This window comes from Vulpes vulpes, chromosome 5 (genome assembly GCF_048418805.1).
Source record: "Vulpes vulpes isolate BD-2025 chromosome 5, VulVul3, whole genome shotgun sequence".
Taxonomy (NCBI): Eukaryota; Metazoa; Chordata; class Mammalia; order Carnivora; family Canidae; genus Vulpes; species Vulpes vulpes.
Window position 1 is genome coordinate 81,839,280 of NC_132784.1, and position 23,961 is coordinate 81,863,240.

Genomic DNA, 23,961 nt, shown 5'->3' on the forward strand with positions numbered 1-23,961 from the left:
GAAATTTCAAGGGGATATATATATATATATATATATATATATATATATATATATATATCCTAGATCTTGATTACTGTGAAAAGATTATAAAAGAAACACAGATACAAACTTTTAAAAACTACTTGGAATAGCCACATCATCTAAAGGAAGAACCTGTCTTACAGTTCAGTGAATATGTTTCCAACATCAATTTGGAGAAGACAGGAGAAGACAGAGAACACTGGGGACTAAATTCATAAAGATTTAGGAGGTAGGGTTGATTAGAGACACCCTGACAAAGTTAGTGCAGTATTATCTAGAATCCACTGCTGACTCTAAGTATATTTTTCTCACTCAGGGCCTGGAAGAAATGATGTAAGAGTCACTGTTAAATTGGTTAGGAGGCAGGTCTGAAAGATTGAAGCCTGGGAGCGCCTGGGTGGCTCAGTCCATTAAGTGTCTGACTTTGCCTGAAGTCAGGATCCCAGGGTCCTGGGATAGAGCCCTGTGTTGGGCTCCCTGTTCAACGGGGAGGCTGCTTCTCCCTCTCCCTCTGTCCCTCCTCCACTCATGTACTCTCATGCTCTCTCCCTCTTTCTCAAATAAATAAATGCAATCTTTAAAAGCTAGAAACCTGAACTCTAGTAGAAAGTCACAGAAACTTGGGGTGCCTGGCTGGCTTAGTCAGTAGAGCATGTGACGCTGGATCTTGAGGTTGTGAGTTCAAGCCCCATGTTGGGTGCAGAGTTTACTTGAAAAAAAAAAAAAGGGAAAAGAAAGTCACAAAAACTTGATTCAAACTGGCCTACAAAACTGAGAAGTCCCACACTGGAAATTCTCAGGGACTTGATATCTCAAGTTCTTCCAAACTGGGCTTGTTTGTGTTAACCCTTTCCTATTGCACACAGACTTTCTCCATGTCGAGGGAGGGGGGTACGGCCACAGGCTTACACCATACTTGCTTAGTGACTGCAGAGGAGAGAGTTTTCTCTGACCCAAAGCCAACATATTAAAACCAATATTCAAGGGGATCCCTGGGTGGCTCAGCGGTTTAGTGCCTGCCTTCTGCCCGGAGTGATCCTGGAGTCCCGGGATCGAGTTCCAGGATTAAGTCCCACATTGGGCTCCCTGCATGGAGCCTGCTTCTCCCTCTGCCTGTGTCTCTGCCTCTCTCTTTCTGTGTGTCTCTCATGAATAAATAAATAAAATCTAAAAAAAAAAATTCAATAAATAAACAAATTAAATAAATAAATAAAACCAAGATTCACTGAGTATTATATGTTGGCAAATTGAATTTATTTATTTATTATTTTTAAAAGATTTTATTTATATATTTATGGCACAGAGAGAGGTAGAGACATAGGCAGAGGGAGAAGCCCAATGTGGGACTCAACCCTGGGACCCCAGGATCACGACCTGAGCCAAAGACAGATTCTCAACCACTGAGCCACCTAGGTGTCCCACCAAATTGAATTTAAATTAAAAAAAAAATTAAATAATAAAACCAAGATTCTAACTGGCCAAGTGCAGGTCATAGGACCTTACCTGGTCCACTTTGTGAGGAGGCCTGGTTCATGTGCCCATCTCATATCCAGAATGTAGCATGTTATTCCTGGAAGTTGGGGAGAGACAGTTCCCCAAAATAAGTTGATGTTATTACTAAATCAGGGCCAAAAATGTTGAGCAGAAAAACCAGCAGCTCTCTACTTCAGACATTGAAAATCATCCTAAGAGAAGTGGCAAGACCAATCAGAACTTCTTGTACCAACCCAGATAAGGTTGAGCAGGGGCTAAACAGTCCAGAATCAAGAGGATGGTCAAGAAAAAAAAAAAAAAGGCTAGGGCACCTGGGTGTCTCAGTGGTTGAGCATCTGCCTTGGGCTCAGGTCATGATCCCGGGGTCCCGGGATCAAGGGCCACATCGGGCTCGGGCTCCCTGCATGGAGCCTGCTTCTCCCTCTATGTCTCTACCTCTCTCTCTCTCTTTGTCTGTCATGAATAAATAAATAAACTCTTTTTTTTTTTATTTTTTTTTTATTTATGATAGTCACAGAGAGAGAGAGAGAGGCAGAGACACGGGCAGAGGGAGAAGCAGGCTCCATGCACCAGGAGCCCGATGTGGGATTCGATCCCGGGTCTCCAGGATCGCGCCCTGGGCCAAAGGCAGGCGCCAAACCGCTGCGCCACCCAGGGGTCCCTAAATAACTCTTTAAAAATAATAATAATAATATTGAGAACAATTTTGGGAAATTGATCCTATTCCTTAGCTAGCCAAGGCACACCCAAAAGAAAAGGAAGTAGAAAAGAGTGGGTCAAACCCTAGTCCTTGCATGCCTCTGAATGTCTTCTTTACTTTCATATTTTATTTATAATTAGGCTGTGTGCAGTGTTCTAGGTTAAATAAAAATCATTTTCCTTAGCATATTGCAGATATTGCTCTAATACCTTCTAGCATGTAATTGCCATTAAGAATTCTAATAGCATTCTTGGGGTGTCTGACTAGCTCAATTAGTGGAACATGCAACTCTTGATCTCAGGGTTTTAAGTTTGAGCCCCATGTTGGGTACAGAGATTACTTAAAAGTAAAACAAAAGGAAAGAAAGAAAGAAAGAAAGAAAGAAAGAAAGAAAGAAAGAAAGAAAGAAAGAAAGAAAGAAAGAATTCTAATAGCATTCTGATTGAATTCTTTTACATATGACCTTTTATTTCCAATAGAACCTTCTTTTTCCCCCTACACAATGAAAATTTATTTTCTTACAAGTCTGGAAGCTAGAAGCCTTGAGAACAAGATCAGCAAGGTTGACTTCTTCTGAGCCCTCTCTACTTGGCTTGTAGATGGCCCTCTTCTCTCTATGTATTTATATGGCTCTCCCTTGGTGTATGTCTGGGTCCTAATCTCCTCTTCTTAGAAGGACACTAGTCATATTGGATTAGGGTAGGCTCTAATCCAAATCTAGAAATGTTTCAAGTATAATTTTTGGCAACTTTCTTCTACTTATTTCTTCCATTTTTGGTGTGATTCCTAATAGTTGAAAATTGGATTCTGTGGTCATTTTTAAAATTAGCTTGTTTATCTTACTTTTGAGTTAAAGGGTTCTTTGTAATATTCCGGATATAAGTCCTTTATCAGGTATGTGCTTAGCAAACATTTCCTCCTAGGTCATGCCTTGCCGTTTCATTTTCCTTCTTTCTTTCTTTCTTTCTTTCTTTCTTTCTTTCTTTCTTTCTTTCTTTCTTTCTTTCTTTTTCTTTCTTTCTTTCTTTCTTTCTTTCTTTCTTTCTTTCTTTCTTTCATTTTTAGATTTTATTTATTTATTGGAGAAAGAGAGAAAGAGCATGGGGAGAGGGAAAGCAGGCTCCCCATTTAGCAGGGAGCCCAACATGGGGCTTGGCCCTAGGACTCTGGGACCATGACCTGAGTTGAAGGCAGATGCTTAACCTACTGAACCACTCAGGAGCCCCACTTTTTCATTTTCACTTTTTTTTTTAATCTTACTCATTTATTCATGAGAGACACACACACACACAGAGGCAGAGACATAGGCAGAGGGAGAAGGGGGACTCCCTTCAGGGAGCCCGATGTGGGACTTGATCTGGGGACTCCAGGGTCACACCCTGGGTCGAAGGCAGGCGCTAAACTGCTGAGCCACCTAGGGATCCCCTCATTTTCTTAAGTGTCTTTCAAAGACCAGAAGAGTCCAATGATCAGCTTTTTTTTTTAATGTTCATTGGTTTTTTTGTGCGTCTTGCCAAGAAGTTATCATGTGCCCCATGGTTGTAAAGATGTCCTTCTATGTTTTCTTCTAGACATTTTATAGTTTTAGCTTTTACATGTAAGTCTAATTTTTGTGTGTATATGAAGTTAGGATCAAGATTCTTTTTCCATCTTCATTGAACCATGCAGTTATTTAGCAAGATTTACTTAAAAGGTTATCTTTTTGGGGTGCCTGAGCCTTCAGCTCAGGTCATGAGCCTGGGATTGACTCCTGCATCAGGCTCCCTGCTCAACGGGGTCAACTTACTGACCTTGCATCCTGTCATCTTGCTAAATTCAATTATGAGCTCTACTTTTTACAGGAAAACCCCTAGGATTCTCTATGACAAAATCATGACATTTCCAAAGAGAATTTTACTTTTTTATTTATATGTTCCTCACCTCATTGCACTGACTAAACCTCTAGTGCAATGTAAAATAAAATGGTATACAAAAGCAAGAGAGATTGGAAGAAAATGTGGCAAATATTGACATTTATGAAATGTTAATGAACAATATAAAGTTATTCTCTGTACCATTCTTTGACCTTCTTTATGTCAAAATAAAAATTTGAAGAAAACAAAACCCCCAAATTATGTGCCAAGCACTGTTCTAAACATAGATGAAATTATTTTATCCTCTCAACACTTCTGTGAAGCAGTTATTAATACTCAGTTTTACAAAAGAGGAAACTGAGAAACAGAAAGATTAAGTAGCTTATCCAAGGTCACACAGTAAGAAGCTGAAGCAGTATTTTCATCAAAGCAGCCTGACTCCAGAGTCTATGCTCTTAATCTCTATGCTATTCTTTCTCTCCAAAGCATACATCTTTAGCTTTTGTTTCTAAGGATAGTCATAGGTACTATCATAATGTCATCCCCTCTTATGTCCTTTCTATTAGGCTAAGTTTCTCAACTGGAATACCTCTTTACCTAAGGTTTTCATTTTGTTTGTTCATTCATTATAAATTGGAACAGCTGGAGAAGAACCACTAGACTTTACTGACTTTGGTAGATAAGTGTCTGAAAAAAATTGGTAATTAAATTAAAGCTGTCGCTTTAATCAAGGTGGCACAGAAGATAAGGACACTCAGGTCACAAGGATGGCTCAGACAGGACTTGGGGAAAAGGGACTTAGGTCTAACACTAACTGTAAAGAGAAAAGGGACCAGTTGTGATTCTAAACTACCCAATACTATAAAGGAAATAGCACAAGTGTGGCTGCTGTGACCTTGTTTTCAACAAGGTAAGTCTAATTTTTTATTTATTTATGATAGTCACACACACACACACAGAGAGAGAGAGAGAGAGAGAGAGAGAGAGGTAGAGGGAGAAGCAGGCTCCATGCACCGGGAGTCTGATGTGGGATTCGATCCCGGGTCTCCAGGATCGCGCCCTGGGCCAAAGGCAGGCACTAAACGGCTGCGCCACCCAGGGATCCTCAACAAGGTAAATCTAAAAGTATCCATGCATTCATGCTGACGTGGGTACACTCAACATGGTACGGGGGAAGACAAATTGATGCACCTTTTCTGGAAAATAATTTAATAGTATGGATCAAGGACATGAAAGAGCACTGAGGAGCACTTGTGTTCCATGACAAAGAAAGGCCACTTCTAGGAATGTATCTTAAAGAATCAAAGGAATTACATATTTTTGGAAAGTTGCTCATTGAAGTGTAAAAACTAAAAAACTGGAAATGAATGTCCAACATCAGATGAAGAGTTAATTGAATTATGGCATTCCAATATGATATGTTTTTTTTTTCACAAGAAGTATACAAGAGGTTTATTAGAAAACCATGGCAAGATACAAAATGATTAACACTGAGAACAACCATATTCTATCAGCCACGTGCCACTTAGTACTATGACACTATCCCACAGGACATTTCTGAGTTCACATCTCCTAACATGCTACTCAAAGAAATTAATCCCCTCAAGTCAAGACTCAAACACAAAAGGATTCCAGAGACCACTGGGGAGAAGACTGGCTTAGAAAGCTCTTCCTTACCCATGTGAAGAAGAAAACTTGTCAGGACAATTTGAATTTCCAAATTTAGTAAAGAGGGAAACAAATGTGCAAGGCAGGGTCTCCTGGGGCTGGGGCAGAAAATAGGGCAGTGGGAGACAGGAGAGGCAAAAACGGCAGTGGCTGAGATCTAACAGCAGCTATGATATAGCTATCAGAATTTTAACAAAATTAGAACACTATTATAGATAACATTTTAGCACCAAGAATTAAACAGCCACCTTTCCATTTCCTGAATATCAGCAACTCTTATTTTTGGGTCCTGTTTTTGCTTTCTGCCTGGGCTCTAGCTACTTGTCCAGCACCATAGTTTTGAAATCATCTTCATAAAGGTCATGGAGTTTTATAAGGTGTGTTGAGCATGGGGAGCTAAGGAGAGAGCCAGCAAGATTCAGGATTCCACTTTTATCATACCAAGAGGGCATGTAAGCTTTTGTTTGGAAACCCTATAGTGTTTTGTTTGGTTTGGTTTGGTTTTTTAAAAATGTTTAAGTTTTAAAAACTTAAAAGAAAAAAAATAAAAATAAAAACTTCAAAGACTTAAGTTCAATTGTTCCACACTTTATATTGATAACTTCAGATTGTTTGTCCCAGTTCTGACGTCTTGAAGATATTTTTAGAATGCAGCTTTTAGCACTTTTAGCAACACTCCTTCACTCTACTTTGTCCCCTAAGCCAATCCATATCTGACAGGAGAAATTTCAATAATTACTTTGAGTTGGGGACGGACACTTATGAAAAGACATACATAAAAATTTAAAGCACTAAAATTAAGTAGTCATATCAAATAATAGGATAAAACATGTTTCCCCAAAAGCAGAACCTGAAACAATGATTTGAACGCAAGTAGTTAATTGGGAGGCATCAGGAATGACAGAGCAGGGAGAGACACTGGGCAAGAGGATAAGCCAAAGTGCATTACTATCAAAGTTGTTGTTAGCAACAAGAGCTCCCTTCCATGAGGACCACTGGGAAGGGCACAAAATGCCTCCCATTGCAGCCCATCCAGAAGCCGGGTCGCTGACTCATCCATTGACTTCCATTCTCCATTGATTGAGGTTTTCTCCTATTGTGGAGATACAAACCTCCCTACACTCCAGAGAGCTCCTGTGTTGTCATAAAAAGAATATAGAAAGACAGATGACAGGGTCTTAGAATAGGATGCTGTGAGAGTGAGGTAAGTCAGAACTGTCTCAGAGGTGAGCCAGGGGATGGGACGAGGGCACCAGAGGGGTCTGCTACAACATGTCATGAGCAATGCTTCCTCTGAGTTTTTAAAGTTGTAAGCAAGCAGCCATATTACATGAGAAGCAGAAAAATGAGTACACACACATAAATATAAAACTGGTATAATGAATAGTCCAGCACTTACTTTGTTACTTTCATAAACGTTCTCTATGAGTGGATTTGCATGTGTGTGTGCATATGTATGCACATGCACTTGCACATACATGCTTATGTAACTCTATGAAGAGACGGTATTTCAGTTTCTACCTTGAACAGAACAATCACTCAATGGAAGCAAGAGAAACTTGGAGGGCATGTTGAGCAAGAGACTCAAGTTTCCAGAATTTGCATAAATTTGGGAGAGGCTTTGGATTTCCACAAGATATTTGAGCCTACTATATCTGAATTTTAAGTAACTGAGACATTCCATGTGACAAAATTAAATCTGATACCAAGTAATGAGATTTTAGTAGTATCTTATATACTAACATTAATATGCATGATAATTAGGTGAAGTATAGACCACTCCCAATAAACTTCCTTTACCATCACCATATTTAGGGCTTTGGGACAAAGGGAACAGAGAAGTAAAAAGAGAAGGGAGAGGGTATAAAGCAGCTTTGCAGATGGCTTTCTGCTCAGACAGAGTGTGCTTTAGTGTCTAATGCTTACGCTGTATTTGCAAACAACTAGGACAACAGGAATATAGTAGGACTATCCTAAGTAATGAAATATTTTTTCTTTTCTTCTCGTTGGTGGTGGGAATGGTCGTATGTGAATGCATGTGAATCTATGAAGGGACTTTGCTTCTTGTATTGGTATGCCAATGTTCCATCTAGCCTGAAGATGTTGACTAGAGTGTGATGTTAGGAATGGCAAGGGAGTATTTTCCATGGTTTTAATCATGTCATTACCAGCTTAAAAGGTTCTCATTGCTCCTAATGTGAGGAAATATACTAAAGTAATTAAATGTTTGGGTATAGGGCCAAATATGGGATTATTTGAACCTAAAAATAAATATGGTAATGGATTCTCATCCTGTGTTCAAAGACCCCCAAGACCACACTTGCATGCAAAATAAGTATGGTAAGAGATTATAAATCCTGTGTTTAAAAATAAATAAATATCAGAATAGACTATGACCTCCCCAAGAATGCCCTCATGTTTAATGATTTATGGAGTTCAAGAAATCAAAAATCAGAGAAGTTGTACTGATGGTTAGAGCCTATTAAAGTGAAAGGATACAGATTAAAATGGCAAAAGGCACATAGTGCAGAGTATAAGGGAGACCAGTGCAAGCTTGCAGTATCCTGCCCAGTAGAGTCCTGTGAGCATTAATCACTGAAGTATTGCTAACTGGGGAAGCTCATCTGAGCCTTGGTGTGAGGGGTGTTTATTGAGAATAGGTTACACAGACATGGCTGATTGCCCTGGTGGCTGACCTTAATTTCCCAGTCCTTCCAGAGGCCAAGCTGATACTGTGTGGTCCAAAGACCCCACCATAAGTCACATCATTAGCATATCTGGTATGGTCCAAGGCCTCAGGTAAACGAAGATACTCTTAACTGGCAGGATATTCAAGTGCTTAGAAGTTACTGCTCTGGAGCTTGGCAAGGGCCTAATCTTTCTTTGCAATGGACAGAATTTGGACAACCTGGACCTGCTTAGTTAATCCTTTACTGCACAAATCCATTGAATAAAATAAGAATCCATGAGTCTGTACTGAAATAAATAGAGGGATCGGTGGGTGGATGGGTGGATGGATAGGTGGATGGATAAAGAAAAGTCCTTCCTGTAGAAGAGTGGTAACTAATGATTAGAGGATGAATGATGGAGTTAGAAAAATAACTATTTGGTAGCCATAATAATAGTTGTTTCTTTTTTCTCTTTTAGAATTTATCGATTTGAGAGAGAGAGAAAGCGAAAGAGAAAGAGCACGAGTGGTGGGGAGAAGCAGAGGGAGAGGGAGAAGCAGATTCCTTGCTGAGCAGGGAACCAGACCCATGGCTCAATCCCAGGACTTAGCTGAGCCCAAGGCAGACACTTAACTGACTGAGCCACCCAGGCACCCCAATAAGAGTTATTTAAAACAAATATCAGGGATCCCTGGGTGGCGCAGCGGTTTGGCGCCTGCCTTTGGCCCGGGGCGCGATCCTGGAGACCCGGGATCGAATCCCACATCGGCTCCCGGTGCATGGAGCCTGCTTCTCCCTCTGCCTGTGTCTTTGCTTCTCTCTCTCTCACTGTGTGCCTATCATAAATAAATAAAATTAAAATTAAAATAAAAAATAAAAAATAAAAAAAAAATAAAACAAATATCATTAATGGATGCTGCAGTGAGTTGACTGGTGGGCCCCCATAAGATGTGTCCATGTCCTAATCCTCAGAACATGTGAACGTGATCTTATTTGGTAAAAGGGTCTTTACAGATGTAATTAAATTAAGGATCTTGAAATGAGATCATCCTGGATTACCCAAGTGGGCCCCCAAACCAATGACAAATCTTTTTATAAAAGACATAAGAGAAGTGGTGCCTGGTTGGCTCAGTCAGAAGAGCCTGAGACTCTTGATCTCTGAGTCATGAGTTTGAGCCCCATAGTGGATGTAGAGATTAATAAAAAGACAAAAACAAAACCCAAAAACATAAAAGAAGACAGATGTACAGAGGAGAAGTCTTATAAAGGCTGAGGCAGAGATTTGAGTGCTGTGGCCACAAATCAAGGAACGCCACCAGCAGCTGGAAAAAGAAGGGAAGGACTCTCCCCTAGAGCTTTCACAGAGAGCACATGACCCTGTAGACATCTTGATTTCAGACTTCAGAATTTAGAGGGAATAAATTTGTTGTTTTAAGCCACTTAGTTTGTGATAATTTGTTGCAGCAGCCACAGGAAACTAATACAGATGCTAAAACCAGTGGTGAAAGAATGATGCTTCAGGAATTTACATAGTCTTAAAGTACCCACAAAATATGCATTAATTATAAAGGAAAATATGGTTAACTCTTCAGTGGAGAAACGTGGCAGGAGCTCTTTAACCAAGCTTATTGAGTTTTAGAGCCAAACATAGCTGGCCTTCACTTGCACCATCATCAATTTGTGTGAGCTTGCATGGTTTGGAGACTTACTTAACTTCATTACACCTCAATTTCCTGTAAAATGGGAAAAATAAAAACCCACGCCCACATCTTAAGGATATTTTGAGAGGATTAAATGAGGCCATCCATGTAAAGCCCAAAGCACAGAACCTAGCACGTATATATTCTATATTTGTGGGTTATTTTTTTAAAGATATTATTTAAAAAGAAACGGTTTTTAAAATATTTATTTGAGAGAGAGAGAGGGCATGAGCAGGGGGGAGGGCGGGGGGCGTGGCAGGGGGAGAGAGAAAGAGAGAGAGAAAGAGAAGCAGACTCCCTGTTGAGCAAGGAGCCAAATGTAGGGCTTGATGCCAGGACCCTGAGATCATGATCTGAGCCAAAGGCAGCCGCTTAACCAACTCAGCCACCCACCCACCCCTAAGATTTTATTTTCAAGTAATCTCTACACCCAACATGGGGCTCAAATTCACAACCCTCAGATCAAGAGTGGCATGCTCCACTGACTGAGCCAGCCAGGCACCCCCATCAGTTCATTATATCTTTTTTTTTTCTAATATCTTTTTTTTTCTATCCAATGTGGGGCTCAAATGCACAACTCCGAGATCAAGAGTAATATGCTCTACAAAATCAGCCAGGCAGGTGCCCCTATTTATTGATTATTCTGATGAGAATAGCTATCATCTACAGAATGGGGTTTAAATTTTCTGTAATCTATTCAAGGAGATAAAAGATACACTCAATGGAAGACTTCATGATCAGGCCACACCACTGTTTCTTCATCCCCAGACCTCCTGGTCTCCAGTCATTCAACCTTCATTCCAGAACCCTTTCAGAACCCTGATCTGCTAAGCCATTCACCGGAGCCTGAGTCCATCCATATCCATAGCTCAGACCACTTCCTATACATACAAAATTGATGATCAATATGCTTCTTGAAGTTCTGCTCACTGGGAGGAATATGCCTCATCATTGTCTTTTGGTGACACCTCTGAGTGAGGCTGTGGCTTCCAAAGAAGCAGGCTCTTCAGATTCTATTGCTGTCTCCCTGGGGGGGTATGACAGGCAATAGGGAGCAAAGTGTTAGGGTCAAGCTCCTGAGGCAAAGAAAATGATAGTGGGACTTACTGTGTTTTAATTTCTGATGCTGACCTAAGGGCAGAAATCAGGGCTTATAGTTTTCCTCAATGCCAGAAGAGAAAGGGAAAATGGAAAACTAAGCCCCTTCCCCTCACGAACCTACTTCCCACAAAAATACTCCTGATATTCTCGGTAAAAACCACAAACTTGACTTTCTTGAATCTTTCCAATTAATAGGTAGTCTATTTATAACACCGGAATCTATGAACTTAGTGACTACGTTTCTAGTCGGGCAAGTCCAAATTCTGTCTTTCCCAAACAAACTAATAAACAGAGCTGCCTCAGTGGAGACAGGGTTTCACTGTTCCCTCCTCCAGCTGATTGCCTCCATCAACTTAAAGCAAGTTGCCAAACGCTGGGCCTCCGTTTTCTCAACAAAGTATTGTGTTTAACTACTCAGTCTAACTTCCAAGCTTCCTACCAGTTGAAATACTTGGGTGATTTTCTAATGGGATGGCAGGAAAGCCGGGAAATCAGAGGATACTGTTCGTAGATATAGTCTCAGGCATTACTAACTCCTAGACAATAAACTCAGAAGGAAGTGAAGATGGAGGTGGGGATGAGGAAAGACTTCTTCTTAAGTGTAAGATTTCGATTCATCTTGCAACCAAACTGCCTATGATGTCACTAGTTTTCAAAACTTGTCCCCCAATGTTAGAATTGAGATAGAAAGGGTGGGCAAAGGAACATCATATATGGTGACAGAGTAGTATTATTTTTTAAACACTCACCCAAAATTTCCCTTAATATCTTTCCTGATTTATGTGACCTAAATAAACTCCATTACAGTGTGAGGGACTATAAAGGTTTTATTGCCACTTGTTTGCTATTGCCTGCATAACTCACTCTGAGTACCAGTTGTGGGTATCTCAAACTAAGTGCCATAAAACATTTATAGCCTACCAGTCCACTTCCTACACTTTCCGTAAAGACAAAACTTCAGTGCTCACAAAAATACTTAGAAGTGTAACAGCTAGTAGTGAGAACTTTCCCCCTTTATTTAGATTACAGGTCTCCAGTCTGCAGTAAGAAAAATAAATGTGGTAAGGAAGATTTATGTTACTTCTCTGCAGGATCTCAAATTATCTGGCAAATTCCTTCCCCAAGGAAAACTTCTTTTCAAAGATATCCTGGGTAAATGCATACTGAAATTAGCATAAAATTGGCAGGATTCACTTGTGTCTACCTGTTTGAATTCATTTGTAAATAACCACTACTCACTTCCTTGCCTCCCCACCCCAGGATCAGACTCTTAAGCGTCATAGGTGCCGAAAAGACTTACAAAAAGGAATAGGAACAAAAGGATGTTGGCGCCAGGAGGAAAACAGAATCTCCCAAGAACAAAAATAACCTCAGAAGGAATAGCAAATTCAGTATCAGGTATTACCGAAATTTAAACTGGCTTTTAAAATGGTGATCAGTGATAGTGTATCAAATTTATTAGGTCTTCTGCTATGCTTGTCTGGTTTGTTTAAACCTTTAGGCTTATCTTGAGGGGCAGATTTCTGTGCTGAGCACGTAAGAGGTGTTAAACCAGTATTGATTTTTTTAAGGGTGATGGTCAATAAGCATAAACTTTACGTCTTTTACTTTATGCCTTAAGGACCAAACGATGATTTCCATGAGCCCCAAGTTTCACTACTCATAATCATAGAAGAAACAGCTCTGGGGCAGCCCGGGTGGCTCAGCGGCTTAGCACCGCCTTCAGTCCAGGGGCCTGATCCTGGGGATCCAGGATGGAGTCCCACATCGGGCTCCCTGCCTGGAGCCTGCTTCTCCCACTGCCTGTGTCTCTGCCTCTGTGTGTGTCTCATGAATAAATAAATAAATAAAGTCTTAAAAAAAAAAAAAAAAAAAAGAAACACGGCTCTGATTTACAACAGAAGATAACCCAAAATAACCATTAAATCAACCCCCGTCAAACAGCATGGAGGTCACACAGGAAAATGTTTGGGTCGAGTCCTGCTGAAGTCTCAAGTCTGAAACAAAAAAAGTGAGCACAGTGACTTTAAATGTAATTAAAGTCATCCAGATGGCAGTTGGATTAATCAATGAAGAGGCAGTATTTACCTTGGGAGAGAAGATTCTGAAATCCAGAAAGAAAAATCCCCAAGGTGGGGGTGGGGACAGCTAATAAGAGCCCCTGGGAAAGGTCCTTTCAACGAGGATTGGAAAATAATACGTTTGAATTTGAATCTCTTTGAATATAAATCTCCCCTAACAGCAGGAAGAGGGTCCTGGAGCCCAGCAAGCTTTGTGCAGGGAGTAAAGGGAACTGTGAACCAGCCCGCTCCGCGCTCTCGGGTTCGGGACCCGGCTCCGAGAGGGAAAGAAATCGCGATGTGGGAGCCGAGTACGGGAGACACTCAGGGGTTACTCGAGGGGTCAAGTCACCACCTCCCGGCAACGCTGGCAAGCCTGCGCCTCTGCGGCGGCAGCGACCCGGGCTTCTGCACCCCCCACCCCCCACCCCCCGCCCCGCGCAGGGCGAGCTGCAGGCGGCCCCTCCTCGGCAGGGCGAGCTGCAGGCGGACCCCCAACCCCCACCACCCGGCAGGGTGAGCTGCAGGCAGGCCCCCCCCCAACGCGCAGGGCGAGCTGCAGGCGCGATTCCCCCCCCAGCGGGGCGAGCTGCTGGCGGGCCCCCCCCCACGCGCAGGGGGAGCTGCAGGCGGGCCCCCCCCACGCGCAGGACGAGCTGCAGGGGCGGCTCCCCCCCTCGGCAGGGCGAACTGCAGGCGGCCCCCCCGTGGGCAGGGCGACCTGCAGGGGCGGCCCCCCCGTGGGCAGGGCGAGCTGCAGGCGGCCCCCCCGTGGGCAGGGCGAGCTGCAGGCGGGTACCCCCCTCCGGCAGGGCGAGCTGCAGGCGGCCCCCCCAAGCACAGGGCGAGCTGCAGGCGGGCCCCCCCCACGCGCAGGACGAGCTGCAGGGGCGGCTCCCCCCCTCGGCAGGGCGAACTGCAGGCGGCCCCCCCGTGGGCAGGGCGAGCTGCAGGGGCGGCCCCCCCTTGGCAGGGCGAGCTGCAGGCGGCCCCCCCGTGGGCAGGGCGAGCTGCAGGCGGGTACCCCCCTCCGGCACGGCGAGCTGCAGGCGGCCCCCCCGTGGGCAGGGCGAGCTGCAGGCGGGTACCCCCCTCCGGCAGGGCGAGCTGCAGGCGGCCCCCCCAAGCGCAGGGCGAGCTGCAGGCGGGCCCCCCCCACGCGCAGGACGAGCTGCAGGGGCGGCCCCCCCCCTCGGCAGGGCGAGCTGCAGGGGCGGCCCCCCCGTGGGCAGGGCGAGCTGCAGGCGGGTACCCCCCTCCGGCAGGGCGAGCTGCAGGCGGCCCCCCTCTCTCTCGGCAGGGCGAGCTGCAGGCGGCCCCCCCAAGCGCAGGGCGAGCTGCAGGCGGCCCCCCTCTCTCTCGGCAGGGCGAGCTGCAGGCGGGTTCCCCCCCTCCCCCCGGCAGGGCGAGCTGCAGGCGCGGCCCCCTCCCCCGCGCGGCGCGGCTGGCTCCCCTCGCAGCAGCCGGCGGCGGAGAGCCCGCGGCGCCCCGGGGCCCCGGAGCCAGCCGCAGCCGCAGGCCCCAGCCAGGCGGCCGGGGCGGCGGAGGCCGCGGGGCCCGCGAGCCGCGAGCGCGGGGCGCCGAGGGGAGGCGGGGCGAGGCCGCGGGGCGGAGGGGGCGGGAGGTGCATCCTGGGAAATCCACCAACATGGGGCGAAGCGGCCGCCGCCGCTGCCGCCGCCGCCGCCGCCGCCGCCGTCGCGAGTCCCGGCCGCGGACGCCGCCGCCGCCGCTGCCCTGACGCGCCCCTGGGGCCTCGCCGCGGCCCGCTGCCCCCGGCCCCCCGGCCCCCCGGCCCGCGCGCCCTCCGCCGCGCGCCCGCCGGGGCCATGTGAGGGGGCAGCTCCCTCCGCCGCCGCCGCCTCCTCCTCTTCCTCCCCCGCCCCTCCCGCCCCTCCCGCCCCCCGTACGCGGGGCCCTGCAGGAGCCCCCGCTGCCGCCCGCCCGCCGCCCGCCCGCCGCCGCCCCCGCGATGGACAGGAACTACGCGACCTCCGGCTTCGCCGACCCGCCGCCGCCGCCGCCCGCGCCCCCCGCCGCCCCCGCCAGCGCCGGCGCCGCCGCGCCCCCCCCCCGCCCCCGCCTGGGCCTACGAACCCCGAGCCGCGGCCGCGGCCGCCAGCAGCTGCAGCAGCGGCAGCAGCCCCAGCCTCAAGGCCAGGTAGGGAGGGTGGGCGGCGGGGTCGTCGCGGGCCAGGAAAGGCCGGGGATGCGTCGGGGCCTGCGTCCGCGGTGCCGCGCCGCCGGGGGGCCGGGCCGGGCGGGCAGCCCCGCGCTCCTCTCGCCGCCCCTGCCCGCGCCGGGAGAGGCGGCCGACGGCTCGGGGGGGCCGTGGGGCTGGGGGGGCGCCCGGGGCAGGATCCGCGCCCAGGGCGGGGGCGGGCTGGGAGTGAGCGGGACCCGGGCTGGGCGGGAGCCGCGGGTCCCGTCACCTCGCGGGTCCCGGGCGCTCTCACATGGTGAAGTTCGGGTTGGTGCCTCAACTCGGCGAGCTGGGAGAGCCGGGGCCGCCGCGGGGGGGCCGCGGGGCGCCCCGAGGAGACCCGGGCAGTGACATTCCATTGTATCGGAGCGGACAATGTGGTGTCGGGGACCCCGGCGGTGTGCGGGTGGGGGAGGCGCGGGAGGAAGAGGCGCCAGGCTGCGTCCCTGACACGGGGGGACCCGGGAGGGCTGGGCTGCGGGAGAGCCCCGGGGCGGGGGGCCCGGAGTGGGGGGGCCCGGGGGGGGCTGGGCTGCGGGAGAGCCCCGGGGCGGGGGGCCCGGAGTGGGGGGGCCCGGGGGGACTGGGCTACGGGAGAGCCCCGGGGCGGGGGGCCCGGAGTGGGGGGGCCCGGGGGGGAGGCTGGGCTGCGGGAGAGCCCCGGGGCGGGGGGCCCGGGGGGGCTGGGCTGCGGGAGAGCCCCGGGGCGAGGGGCCGGGAGTGGGGGGGGCCCGGGGGGGCTGGGCTGCGGGAGAGCCCCGGGGCGGGGGGCCCGGAGTGGGGGGGCCCGGGGGGACTGGGCTGCGGGAGAGCCCCGGGGCGGGGGGCCCGGAGTGGGGGGGCCCGGGGGGGCTGGGCTGCGGGAGAGCCCCGGGGCGGGGGGCCCGGAGTGGGGGGGCCCGGGGGGACTGGGCTGCGGGAGAGCCCCGGGGCGGGGGGCCCGGAGTGGGGGGGCCCGGGGGGGCTGGGCTGCGGGAGAGCCCCGGGGCGGGGGGCCCGGAGTGGGGGGGCCCGGGGGCCTGGGCTGCGGGAGAGCCCTGGGGCGGGGGGCCCGGGGGGGCTCGCAAGCTGCGATGGGGCTGGGTGACATATGTTTGCAGTGGTGGCCAAGATTAAGCTATTTCTCTTCCACGCGTTCAAAGTTACTCTTGGGTTTCCTCCCCTTTTAGCAACAGCAGGAAGTAAGGAGTCTTTTTTTTTTTTTTTTTTTTTTTTGCCTCGTGTCTTGGGGTGACTGAGAGTTGGGAAGAAATTGGACCGGGGCGTGGGGGTGGGGGGTGGTCAGTGAAGGCCATAAAGGTTTTGAAGAACCGAAGCATGCAGGCTTCTCCATCTGGGCTTCTGAACGTAGCGCGGGGTTCAAGAGTTCATCTTTGCTCCATCATGACCAAGGGAATCTAAAATGTTGACTCTTACTAGATATTTAAGCTCTCGGGAAATGGGTAGTAGTGGCACACTGTGAAATGGTCCATTCGAATGATCACTGGAAGGCGTGGTCTGCTTTGGACGATTCGGGAGCGGGGTGTTTTAAAGCCACCTCTGCCAAACAATGCAGAATCTGGTAGGTGCAGCCTCTGATTACAAGGACCAGGGAATCCTGGGTTGCTAATGACTTCATCCTCAGCTACCAACAGGAAGCTTCGTGGCTTTATGATCTCATCAGATTTCTTCACTATTGTCACGACACAAGTGAACTTTTTTTTTTTTTTTTGCTTTATATATTATGGTGTTCTAGGTTATCTCCTTTGTTTTTATCAAAGTTCCACCTTCGCGATTTGGAAAACCATGTGTGAAGAGTAGCTGGTCTTTGTCTTAAATAGTACCGTGGGATGATTGAGAGAGGAGGAGAAAAATTTGATTCAAGAAAAGGGAAACAAGCTTTCTCAGAAAATTTTAGGTCCTTTGTTTAAAAAGAGCTGGGTTTTAAAAAAGAATAATAGTGTGATGTGCCAATCTGGAGCTAAATAATTGCTGAAACTTTTCAGATATAGTCATAACTTTGTATTATATGCAATTAAGACATTTGAAGGAGTTTTATGAAAGATGCTTGGCACTTTTCCTATTTTTTTTTTTTTTTTTTTTTGGTGCTAAGAAAAAAAATTTTTTTGATGCTAATTCGACTGTTGTTTTTCAAGTAGCTCTTGCATTGAGTGTGATGATTTACAATTTAAAACTACTTTCTCTTCCGTGAACAATAATGATAGGTATTTGTGCAGCATTTTTTATGTTATAAATTAAAAGTGTTTTATTAGGTAAATGGAACAAATTCTACTTAGTTATTTCTGTTATTTCTTTTAGCAGAATACTTCTGAGGCAAGAAACTAAAATCTACTTGTCATATTTTCCAAATGTTATTTATCAAAGTAACAAAGAATGACTTCCCAAACACATTTGAAAACAGTAAGTAGATTCATTTGGAACACATACTCTAAAAGAGATTTATTTTCTGTTTTTGGAAGTTATTGATTCTTAAATGCTAAGCCCCCCCTAAAAAAAAAATATGTATTTGGGGGTGGAGTCAGCCAAATTTTAGCATAGAAAATGCAGGCTTTCCCCCTCCCCCACCAACTTGCTTTGTTAACATCTTGTGTTAGGATCAGGCCATCTGTACAGGACTACACACTTCTTAATTGTACCTCATTTTATTCTTCAAATTGTGCGATGTCCTCTTTCATTTCAGTTATATAGAAAATACTGAATCTGAAATATGGCCTGTCTTTAAGTATTATTCTGCATTTTCAGAAGCTTATTCATATTTTTTATAATATTTTAAAAAGCTTTTTCATAATTCATATATCAGTTGAATGTTTTTGTTCCCCTTTGTGGCAGTTTCTTCTTGAAGGTGCAAATGAGTACTAGTTGTGATGATGTGATATGGATACTTATCCATAAAGAATTAGCTTGTCTGTCACCTTGTTTCCAGTAACCTATTCAGAAGCTAACAGATGGTAATGACATTCAGTTGTTACTGACGTGTCCCTACTTTGTGTCTTTGCTTGATCCTGAAATGGAGTGTTTTCACTAGTTCATGGGGAAAGAACATGGTAAACAATTTCTTATTACCCTGAAATAATACTTTTTTTTGTATAACAGCTCCAACACGTATTAGGTATTTCTGTTGTTTTAACAATTAAAAAACAAACTGCTACAGGGAAACCCCAACATTTTACCTTAGGGCATACAGAGAGTTTTCCAAATATTTCTGAACTAGTACTTGCTAAGTCACTGGGAAATTTGAGGATAAAAATTGGTCTCACAAGTCTCCATTTATTTGTGTTCTTAGTTTTAGGGACCAAATGAGCATACCTTTGCCTATCGTGATGCAGTTGGAAATACTTTTTGTGGAGCTTAGAGCCTAGTAATACCTTTGCATATTTTTGATAATAAGATGATCCTCTGGAAGCTGCAGATCTGCTTCCGTTTCTCTACCTGTGAATGTGTATCTTGCACAGAACATCTAGAGGCTGTTTCATTATTTAATGATAAATATGCTTGTATTCAAATATGCACTAGAAAGTGACGAAATAAAGACACTTTGTTTGAAATAGACTTTTTTTTTTGTAACTTTGTTATTTGAAACAGCCTGGTTTTTTTTGCTATTAGTTTTTTAAATGTCCAAATATATAAGTTCTTTCTCATCACAGCATGAATGTGTAATGAGGGGGATAGGTATCCCTCCAAAAACCAAAACGAAACAAAATGATTAGCTTCTCTAAAACTGGTCAGCTGCTGGGGCACCCGGGTGGCTCAGTCAGTTAGGCATCCCACTCTTAATTTCACCTCAGGTCATGATCCTTGGGGTCGTGAGATGGCACTCTTAGTTGGGCTCCATGCTGGACATCAATCCTGCTTAAGAACCTATCTCCCTCTGCCCTCCCCATCCCACCCCACCCCACACTTGCTTTCTCTCTCTAAAACAAAACAAAACAACCCAGAAAACCCCTGGTCAGCTACCATATTAAGGACATTTTGAGTAAATTTTAAATCTAGAGTTCCCCTCAAGGCTTTTGGAAAAAGACCTTGTAAGATCACAATTTATGGGGAGCAGGGACAGTCCCAAATTAGTGAAAGGTTATTTCAAACAAACTTCTTTTGTTCGGAAAGTATTTTCCCATAGGAACGATGTTGTGAGTAATAATAGCTATCATTTACTGAACTGATTTGTACTGCCACTATTTTAAGTGATGAGCATATACGTATACATACACACACTTAGTGTTAACAGTTCTTTTAGATGGGTATTATTTTTACCTTCCTTTGTGAATGAGGAAACTAAGGCACAGAGACATTAAATATATACTAAGTGAAAGTGGAATTAAGTATAATATACTTACAGCTGCTTAGCTAGTTAAGTAGGGGAGCTAGGATTTAAACCTAGACCTTGTGGATCTGGAGCCTGCATGTTTAATTATGCTGCACTGCTTCATAGTAAGATAGTCTAACAATGCAGTCTGACTACCTTATGGATTGAATGAGCTTTTATGGTTGACTGAGTATCATTAGTGTCTTTATTTTAGTGTTCATGTCACAATTTACTATGTTTGTCCTGATGGAAATGTGCTTTCTTTCACTTCCATAGGATTGTGCTTTGCTGGTTTCCTTGTACCTTTCTGACCCACTGCTTTTCCCTGTTGTCCACTAATTCTTACTCTTCTGATATCTACACATTGTTATTTTTTCAGTGCTTTGGTTTGATAGAATTTCTTGTGCTTCCTCTTGAGGATAATTACATCCATGCCTGTGACTTTAAATATCATCTCTGGTGGTGCCTACGTATATGTCTAAGGTCCAAACTGTTCTCATCACCTAATTACATAACTAGCTATCTACCTCTCTGAGCCTTTACTTGGGTATATGACAGCCATTTAGTGATGAGCTCATGCTCTCTGCACCTACTACTCCACCTCTACTTCTCTAGGGAGGCCTGTAAGTCACACCTTTGTACATCTTGTTGCTCAGGTCAGGACCTGGGGGTTATGTGTGCTCAGTCACCAAGCCCTATTGGCATTTTTCTCTCTTAAATGTATCTTGCAGTTGTCTACTTCTTTTGCTTCCACTGTTCTACTCTGATCCAAGCCACCATTTTTTTTTTTTTTTACAATAACTGCAGTAGCCTCCAAACTAAATAATCATGAACCTTTTCTTTCCTTCCCTCAGTTTTTCTATGAGAAACATCTCATAGAATTCAGACTGATTTTTTTTTAAACATAAATTTACTAGTTTGATCATGTTGCTCCTTTGCTTAGTGTGGCTACTTCTGCATCTTAGGGTCAAGTTTTTTAAAATTTGTGATATGACGTACATGGCCCTGCATTTACTCGCCCATTTTAAATTCTTTGGGCCATTCTAAATTCCTTTCCTTCCTTCCTTAAAACTCTGATACATGCTGTTACCTCCACCTAGATAACTCCCCCTTTTCCCACCTCTTAACCTGACTTGTAAGGTATCTCATGTCAGAAACCTACTGCCTTTCAAGCTCTGTCCCATGTTGTTTTGTGCAATGGTATGGATGTTTTCATGGTACATTTTACTGTACTTTTTAAATTCAATTTTATACCTATGTGCTATTTATATAATATATACCTTCCTCTTAGGATAAGTGCTTTGAGGGACATTGTTTTGCTTACTGCTGTATACCTGGTACTTACTCTGATACCTGACATACAGTTGGTGCTTAATACATATTTTTGACATGAAGGCCTGAACTCTTGAGTTAGTGTGGGAATTGGAATCCCTTTTCTTGATGCCGCAGCCTTTACTGCCATTTCCTCCATCTCCCCACTCTAATCTGTAATGGGAACCAAGATGAAGGGTTTAGGGATTATTTGTGATTATGATTGGTTAGAAGTGTGAAGATGGAGGCTGCTGCTTGCTTTCTCCCTTTCCTTGCTGTGCTCTCTGGAACGATGAATACTAAAATGTATCTAGCAAAACCTAGTCTAATTTTTTCATTCATTAAACAAATACTTGAGTGCCCACAATATATGAGATGCTGTTGCCTTTACCTCAGGTATTATATTTCTGCAGTGAAAGCCTGAGAAATCAAATGACATTTATTCATTAGAATATACTGAGCATCTTTGAGTTTCTGTTAGTGAGCTAACTTTTCTGTGGGGCACCAAAAAATGAAAAAGACACAATCTTGTGTTTCAAAGAACTTGTGATCCAGAGGGGTGACTTGGTGCCTCTTTACTTGGCTTTTATTTGTTTTTTTTCTTAAAGATTTTATTTATTCATTAGAGACACACACACAGGCAGAGACATAGGCAGAGGGAGAAGCAGGCTTCATGCAGGGAGCCTGACTTGGGATTCGACCCCAGGACCACCCCCTGAGCCGAAGGCAGACACTCAACTGCTGAGCCACCCAAGCGTCCTTCTACTTGGCTTCTAAATGTTGAAGTGCCCAAGGGCTTGGAGTTCCATCCTTTTTCCTTCTCTCCTCATTCTAGATGAATTTGCTGTGTATATCAAACAATTTTCAAATTGATATCTCTATAATCATACCTAGCTAGCTGCCTCCCTATCATCTCCACTTGGGTATTGAGTAGATATTTCAAACATATTATGTCCCAAACATAATTATCACATTAACCCTTCAACCTGGTCCACCTTTAACCTTTCCTGACTTCAGTTAATAATACCACTATTTGCTTAGTAGTGCAGACCCAAAAGATTGGAGCCATCTGTGATTCGTTTCTTTCCTCCCATATTCATTGCCTCAGTAAATCCTGGTGGTTTGATCTCCATATCCATAATTTCCCACATGGACTATGGCATTTGCTTCCTGTTGGTTCCCTTGCTTCCATCTTAGCCCTTCTAGAGTTTATTAATTGTTAACAGCCAGGTAACATTGCAAAATATAAATCAGGTAATGTTGTTACCCAGCTTAAAACTTTCCAGTGTTGGGCTCTTGGGTGGCTCAGTGGTTGATCATCTGCCTCTGGCTTAGGTCGTGATCGATCCTGGGGTCCTGGGATCAAATCCCTTATCAGTCTCTCCACAGGAAGCCTGCTTCTCCCTCTGCCTGTGTCTCTGCTTCTCTCTGTATCTCTCATGAATAAATAAATAACATTTTTAAAAACAAAAGCAAACCAAAAAAACCTTCTGATGTTACTCAGGGAAATCCAAAGTCTGTATCATGGCCTACAAAGCACTATGTGATCTGAACCTCAGCTAATTCTCAGCCTCATCATTCTACTTCCTCTACCTACCATCCTTCAACTACACTGACTTTATTATGTCTGTTCCTGAAACATGCTAAGATTAAAATGATTTGTATCCTAGGAATTTTGCATGGGCTGTTCTCTTTATTTGGTATTCTCTTCACAAGTCTTGCTCTGCCACTTCTTCTGGACATCCACGTCTTCTCCTGGGTGTTACCACCTCACAAAGGCCTTCTCTGGCTCCCCCATCTAAAGTAACTAAAGTAACTTCTCATCACTGCATCATATCATAGAGCATTATTTTCTTCGTAGCATTATCACTCTCTGAGGTAATTTTGTAGATTTATACATACCCTTTATAACTACTCTTTCCTCTTCCCACTACCATGAATAGAATGCATGTTCCATGAGAACAGAAATCTTGTCTGTCTTGTTCACATGTGTAGAAGGCAGTCTAGATAGCATAAACTTTGAAGTCGGAATTTGGGGGGTTATATTTTGACTCCACTTGCAGTATGATGTTAAAAATGTTTCTTATTCATTTTGTGCCTGAGGTTCCTTGTATTAAATGAGGATACTTTTTAGAGTTCTTGAGAATTAAATGAGGTAACCAGAAAAGTGTTTAGAATGATATCCACGTCTGTAGTATATAGAATAGCATATAGAATATTAGCCTTATTGTCACACTTAGAGCAATGTCTGGCACATTGTAAGTACCTGTTTAATTATTCAGCAAATGAATTAAATGATGGTACTACTAGGGAGAATATTTGTTTCTTTTTAAGAGTTACAAAAATACTTGGAAGACTTAGAAGGAAAAATTAGGTAAAGTTCAAGGAGATCATGGAAGCCTTTGTCAGATGTATTGCATACAACTGATCTGAATTATTGTTCACACTGCATGAGTGGAATAGAGGATTAGCATGAAGAGGGGGCTTCCAAGAGCAAGTGTTACAAGGAGGGAGGGAGTGACCCCTGCTAGGCCAGTTAAGGGCTGATCTTTGAACTGGCATGGCCTCTCTTCTGCCATAGGCTGCTACTGGTCAAAGCAGTCCTGAGACCAGTGCAGAGTTATGGGGGAGAGACCGTACAAAGGTGTGTTTCATTGGGGAGGTCACCAGGGTAACACTCTACCACAGTGTGTTCATGCTAGGTTTTAGAGGACTTTGATGACAGGCCTTTGGATATAGCCTCTACATCTGAATAGGAAGCTTTGAAAGGCTTTGGGGAAAGATAATGATGATAATGATTATGAGCAAAAATGTGTTATAATAAGATTATTTTCCTAAGGCCTGAGAACCAGGGCAATCTATGATACAAATCTGAGGG

The 23,961-nt window shown here is 45.1% G+C and overlaps 1 protein-coding gene across 2 annotated transcripts in view; it reads left to right on the plus strand.

Annotated features, from left to right (window-relative positions):
* Positions 1-15,144: 15,144 nt before the first annotated feature.
* Positions 15,145-23,961, plus strand: part of QSER1 (glutamine and serine rich 1) — a 73,486-nt gene continuing 64,669 nt past the window's right edge. Inside the window, exons 1-2 of one of the 2 annotated variants that reach the window (XM_072759074.1) lie at positions 16,662-17,030; positions 17,768-17,869. The gene's annotated coding sequence lies outside the window, so the exon portion shown is untranslated. Of the gene's footprint in view, positions 15,428-16,661; positions 17,031-17,767; positions 17,870-23,961 lie in introns of those variants that run through there. The other variant, XM_072759073.1, reaches the window with a different exon arrangement.